At 39.9% G+C, this 6,561-nt stretch overlaps 1 pseudogene; it reads left to right on the top strand.

Annotated features, from left to right (window-relative positions):
• The first annotated feature begins 4,843 nt into the window (after nt 1-4,843).
• Nucleotides 4,844-5,450, top strand: LOC142855503 (ATP synthase subunit s, mitochondrial pseudogene; annotated as a pseudogene).
• Nucleotides 5,451-6,561: the final 1,111 nt, after the last annotated feature.

Below are 6,561 nucleotides of genomic sequence, written 5' to 3'. Positions count from 1 at the left end.
AGGCCCATGGTTTCCAGCAGACATTTCCATGAAGCAGGAAATTTCAAAGGCAGTTCAGTCAGTCAGTATCTGCTGTGTCCTGCAGAATGTCTCACAGACTCTTTTATGAATCAGGAACCCTAAAAGATCATCTCACCTTTAGGCAAGTTCAGTAGTCCTCTCTCTGCAGGTTCTCTGTGTCCAGCTTATGCAATAGTCCAGGCAAGAGCAGTTTCTTGCCCAAATGGCTATCAAACTCCATAAGGTGCCTCTTTGATGCCCATCTTCTTCTTGAAGTAGATTGGTGCTGCCAGGAGCAGACGTGTCTCATTGTTATGAAAAACCCTAAGTTATTAAAACATTAAATGTCATAATCTATAGTCTTTGAAAGATATGAAGAATGTCTATCTAAAATATATCTATGTACATCTAGAAAATGTTAACTAACATGGCTACAAACTTGACTATTATGATTATCTATTAACAACCTATATACATTACATTTTTAAGTGAACTACACAATCACAATACTTTAATCAAGATCAAAAATACATATACATATACAAAATTGACCTAAAATTTCTATCAATAAGGCAAAATTTATACAAATGCAAAATATTCATGGTATAACCTGTGTGCTAGATTCATCTCAATCGGCAGTTGAGCAAAGTAATTTTTTGAGGGTGTTCACAGCAACCTTTCAGAGGGGCGTGGTCCGTCATACCATATTGGGATAGAAGCACTCCACATAGTCTCATCCTCTGTGAAAACAAAAGAAGAAACTCCTGTCCAAAGCATCATGTCCTTAGATCCAAATTTTAAAATCAAGGTATTTTCAAAATATCTGTGTTGAATTAGTTCAGCAGCATTAATAAACAAATATCTTTTAGCAGCTGTTTCTCTTTCCTCAGCATTCAAACAATTCCAAGAGAGCATAATAGCATACAGTATCAAAATTCTCTGAGTATTTTCCATCTTTGTGCAGCTTTGTTTTAACCTCTATTTCATTTATTTTTACTTTTATTTTTTGCTTTTTGAGACAGGTTCTCTGTATATCTTTGACCTGGAATAACTCTGGCAACCAGGCTGTCCTTGAACTCTCAGAGATCCTTCTGTCTCTGCCTCCCAGGCATTGGGATTAAAGGCATGTGCTACCACACCTTGAAGTCACAGAGGTCAATCTACCTCTGCCTCCCAAGTGTTGGGAGTAAAGGTGTGTACTACCACACCCAACTACTCTCTTTCTTCCTTTTTTTTGTTTGTTACTTTAAGAACTTTAACTTTTAGCCTGCATGTCTTTTTAACACACTGTTAATCATTTAAAGTTTTTTTTTCTTTGAATCTTTCTTTACTGTATATCTCTCTTTTTCTGACTACAGGAATCTTTAAGGAGAGGGTTAAAGCCCTGGCTTTGACAGCTAGATCCAGCCCATTTCTTAGCTTTTCAGCCTCGTAGCTGAGGTTCCAACTGTAGCCACAACTCTATGGTGTTTCAAGGTCCCTGTCAGCAAGCAAGCTGCAACAGTATGTCCACAGACAACACTCAAGTCCTCTCTCTGTAGCCGGCCCTCCTGCCTCAAACAGTCAGAGTTTGCCCTGGCAGGAAGGCCCAGAAAGCTGGCATTTTTAAATGGCACAGCTTTTTTCCTGCTACAGCTGAAAACCAAAAAGCATGTGTTCAGCTTTTCATCAACACCATTTAAGTGTTTCATGGCAGGACCTCTTAAAAGAGCTGCAAGGTTTTGCAGCTAAAGCTGAGTCAGGAAGCCTCAGCGCTTGCTTGCCTCTATCAAGCAGAGCAGACCCGAGAAATTGCTGCTACCAAGAAAACATGCTTTACTCCATTCTTTCCCAAGCTTTCTCAGGCTTTATGTGGATGCAGTTGCCCATGTCTGGGCACCATTCTGTTGAGGGGAGCTGTGGGGGCTGCGTTCCTACCGCCCAGCTCCCAGCCACCGGCTAGCCTTACCCAAAATAACAACACATAAATTGTATTCATTTAAACACTGCCTGGCCCATTTCTATTAATGTGTGTAGCACCAAGGTGCACTTACCAGGAAGATTCTAGCCTACGTCCATCCTGGGTCAGAGATTCATTGCATCTGCCCCACAGCGGAGAGCTATCGAGTCTGAGCTCACTTCCTCTTCCTCCCAGCATTCTGTTCTGTTTTCTCCACCCACCTAAAGGCTGGCCTATCAAATGGGCCAAGGCAGTTTCTTTATTAGCCAATGACCTTCCTCCATCAACCCAGGATGGTTACATTCTGCATGCATACAACTAGCATCATGTACAGAATACCAAGGTTTGCAATCAATCCAAGTAGTAGTCAGGCCCTCTTTTTCCATTATTTCAATTTCCTCTGAGCAACTGTGTGGCTAATAAAAATAAAATTAATCCTGTCTACCCAATTCTATGCCAACAAGGTACACTGGCCCTCTCTTCTCAAGAGAAAGACTTTTAAATATGTTTACTCATTTATATATTTGAGGTTGTGATATCCTCAAAGAACTTTCCTGTCATCATAACTTTCTTGTCATAATGTCTTCTTCTTTGGGGGCGTGGATGAGTTGGCACAGAGTCTGACTTTGTAGTCCAGGCTGACCTGTAACTTACTATTCTCCAGCCTCCCAGTTGCTTGAATGCAGGTGTGTGTCACTGTGCCTGGATTTAGCTTCATTTAAATGGCACCAATCTTTATAGACACCATATATCCCTTGGTCCTTTAAAACATATATGTTGGTTTAGCTTAGCATTCTGTACAATGAAATATCTTTCTGTAGTTAACTCATTCATAGTCAAAAATTTTTTAAAAACACAATATTATACATAATCTGTGTATATTCCATCTTTATGTGACTTCGTTTTCTTACTCTATTACTATTTCTACAAGTTTACTCTGTCTCTTCAGAGACTTTTATTTTTTAAAAAACCATTTACTTCTTTTTTAACTCTATACTATTTTTCTTTTCTTTCCTAAGCTTATGAACATTTTTGAAATACACTGTGACCCATTTAGGGATCTTTTTTCCATCTGAATTTGTCTTTATTGTGTATCTGTAATCCTTTTCTGACCAGGGCAACTTCTTAAAATGCTAAGTGGTGTGGCCTTTTGACTCCACCCAGTTCAACATGGTAGAGGTCCATTCATTGCCTCTGAGACTGGGGGGTGGAAGATGCACTCACCACCTCAACTCTGGTAACCAGTGGGCCCATACTGTTACCAAGTAATTGAAACATGCTGCCCACAAATCCCATTCAAGTGCTCGGCCTCCTGAAAGAGGCATAGTTCATGCTGGCAGCATGGCCCAGGAAGTCACCATTTCAAAACTGTAGGTTTTTTGTTTGGGTTTTTTTTTTTTTTTGGTTTTTTGTTTTGTTTTCGCTTTTGTTTTTGTTTTGCTATTGCTGAATCAGGAAGACCTCCCTTAAAGGAACGAAGGCACTCCTATTCTCTGTCAGCAAACAGAGCCCAACTGAGAAAAAAAATTGTATTCTCAGGTTTTATGGATGTAGTCACCCACGTTGGTGCCAATTTGTTGTGGGGAGACTACTTGTTTGATGTAGGCGGGTCTTCTATCTATCTTTCATTGGCTAATTAATAAAGAAACTGCTTGGCCTGATAGATCAGAACATAGGTGCGTGGAGTAGACAGAACAGAATACTGGGAAGAAGGGAAGCGAGGGCAGACGCGATGGAGCCAGCCACCTCGGTCAGACATGCTGAATCTTTTCCAGTAAGCCACCACCTCGTGGTGCTACACAGATTACTAAATATGGGTTAAAGCAAGATGTGAGAATTAGCCAGGAAGAGGCAGAAGCTAATGAGCCAGGCAGTGTTTAAATGAATACATTTTGTGCGTTGTTATTTCGGGTGTAAAGCTAATCATGCGGAAGCCAGGGGGGACAAAAAGCAGGCCTGCTCACCTCATCACTACACTTGTTTGTTCCCAGCTGCCCAGACCTGAAATAAACACTCAGAAACTATATTATTTGCAATACTGTTTGGCTAATAATTTAAGCATATTTCTAGCTAGCTCTTACATCTTAAATTAACCCATTTCTATTATTTTATATTTTGCCATGAAGCTTGTGGCCTACCAGCAAGGTTCCAGCTGACGGCTTGCATCTTTCTCCTCTGGCAGCTACATGGCGTCTCACTGACTCTACCTACTCTCTATATGTCTTTGTTTGGATTTCCCTCCTGGCTTTATTCTGTTAAGCCATTGGCTGAAAGCAGCTTTATTCATTAGCCAATAAAAGCAATGCATATACAAAAGGACTTACCACACCATTATGTTAGTCAGGAAGGACTAGAACAATAACAAGGAGGGGCCATAATAAGATAAAGCTCCTGAGACAAGTTCTCAATTATTGATTTTTAACAAACAATCCCACTTTTCCCAGTTCTCCTGCCTCTTAATACTGTGTTCAAATTTTGAATTCATCAATGGATTAATCACTACCAGTATAGAGCCTTTTGGAAATAATTCCATAAACACACCCAAAGATGTATTTTAGATTAGTAAAGTTGTCAAGTTGATAGTCATGATAAATTAGCCAGGATTGGTAGAATATATCTTTGCAAATAGAACTTGGATGGCTGAGGTAGGAAGGTAGCAAATCTGGGTCCTGTTTGGGCTAGCCTGCACTAAGCAATTGTTCATCATAGTTACCTTATATGACAAAGGGATACAGAAAAGAAAGAAGAAGAGGTCATGAATTTCAGACATGAGACAAGCTTGACCCACCATTACTGGCCCTGAAAAAAGGAGAGCCAAAAGCCAACAAATACAGTGGCTTCAGGAAGCTTGAGAAGGGGACAAGGGGCCAGTCAGCCAGACCCAGGGACACTGCACACCATCAAATGATGGTGTTTGGAAAAATTTTGAGGCAACTCTGCAACTTAAAGTAAATCCCACAGTCGTATAGCTCCAGATACCTCTGGGAATGGTTGAACACTGTTAAATAAAGTAACTTAAAAATGATTCAGGGATGTTGACCCTGAAAGGGCAGCATCTGAGTGGCTACTTTGGTGCAGGGACTAAGTATGCTACTGTGACCACCAGAAGTATCTACAGGACTATAACAATTTTCCTTGCAGGAGGGCCTGTGGACTGATACAAGATTCAAGCAATTGATGCCACCAATTCTTATATCATTGATTGGATCACAAGGGGAGTTTAGAACATGTTGGGGGAAAAAACGCTATGGAGTATCATTCATTATGTTGGTGATAATGTTTGCAGAGGCTTACTCAATTTGAAAAATTATTTTTAAAAAAAGCCTATTGGAAATAGAAATGATTGCCTGTGGGAATGTCACAAACATTCAGCGTCATTGCTTTATGACATTTTTGGAACCTCAGGTATTTGTTCTTATGTGATTTTCCTGGAGCAAAAGATAGAGAAAATCTTGCTGAAGTCTTTAAGACACCACTGCCTTCCCTAGAACCAAAATTATACTTGAAATAGAATAAGTGTCTGATCTCAGTATAAAGGGTCATTTGAAATTGCTGATACTAAAATGCTACAAATACTACATAATCACCAATAAAGCTTAGATGTTATAGGAATGGGGAATGGATATTAGGTCGAAAATAAATATTCAAAAGTGACTCACTAGCTGGGCAGGTGGTGGCACACGCCTTTAATCCCAGCACTTGGGAGGCAGAGGCACGCGGATCTCTGGGAGTTTGAGGCCAGCCTGGTCTACAAGAGCTAGTTCCAGGACAGGAACCAAAAAATAAAAAATAAAAAACTACGGAGAAACCCTGTCTCGAAAAAACAAAAAAGAGCTAGTTCCGGGACCGGAACCAAAGCTACAGAGAAACCCTGTCTCGAAAAAACAAAACAAAAACAAAAAAGAAGTGACTCATTAAAGTTACTTAGTTTGAAGTAAGAAATTGCGTACATTAAATCATTTTAAAAACTATGACATAGCATTTTAATTCTAATATTTTCCTTATTGGCATATATACTGTAGATATTGCTATACTGATATAGAGTTCTTTAAGTATGCAACGCAAATATTCTTTTTTATATTATAATAATTTACATCTCTAGAAACACTGAAGAATGTTGCTGTAAATGCCCAATTATGAAAAACAGAAAGCTCAGTTACAGATGCAGTGATGGAGTCAGTCGTGCACAGCTGTGAGTGGTGTTGAGAACAGCATGCTGCATTGCTCCCCAGGATGTGCTTGTGAGTGGTGCTGAGAACAGCATGCTGCATTGCTCCCCAGGATGTGCTTGTGAGTGGTGTTGAGAACAGCACGCTGCATTGCTCCCCAGGATGTGCATGCCTTGCTCAAGCTGCTGCATTGCTGTGTTCATAATAAATACCCTTTATCAGATTGAAAAGTGCAGGTTAATTTGTCCTACTTTTCAATTTGGCTAGTGCTGGTATAAACTGAGCACAGGTTCTTGTCTATACTCAGCTAGTTTTGCTGGTAAAACAAAACAGGAAACGAGCTATCCTTCCCATCTGCTTCAAAGAAACACTGTTAGCATGTTGATTAAAAGCTAATTTTGCTGACTTCAAATATTTTGAATGCTACCTCATAAGAACTCAAGGGACATAAAG

The sequence above is a fragment of the Microtus pennsylvanicus genome, chromosome 8 (assembly GCF_037038515.1).
Source record: "Microtus pennsylvanicus isolate mMicPen1 chromosome 8, mMicPen1.hap1, whole genome shotgun sequence".
NCBI classification, from domain to species: Eukaryota; Metazoa; Chordata; class Mammalia; order Rodentia; family Cricetidae; genus Microtus; species Microtus pennsylvanicus.
Note: the sequence above shows the minus strand (reverse complement) of the source record. Positions and strands in the feature narration are given on the sequence as shown.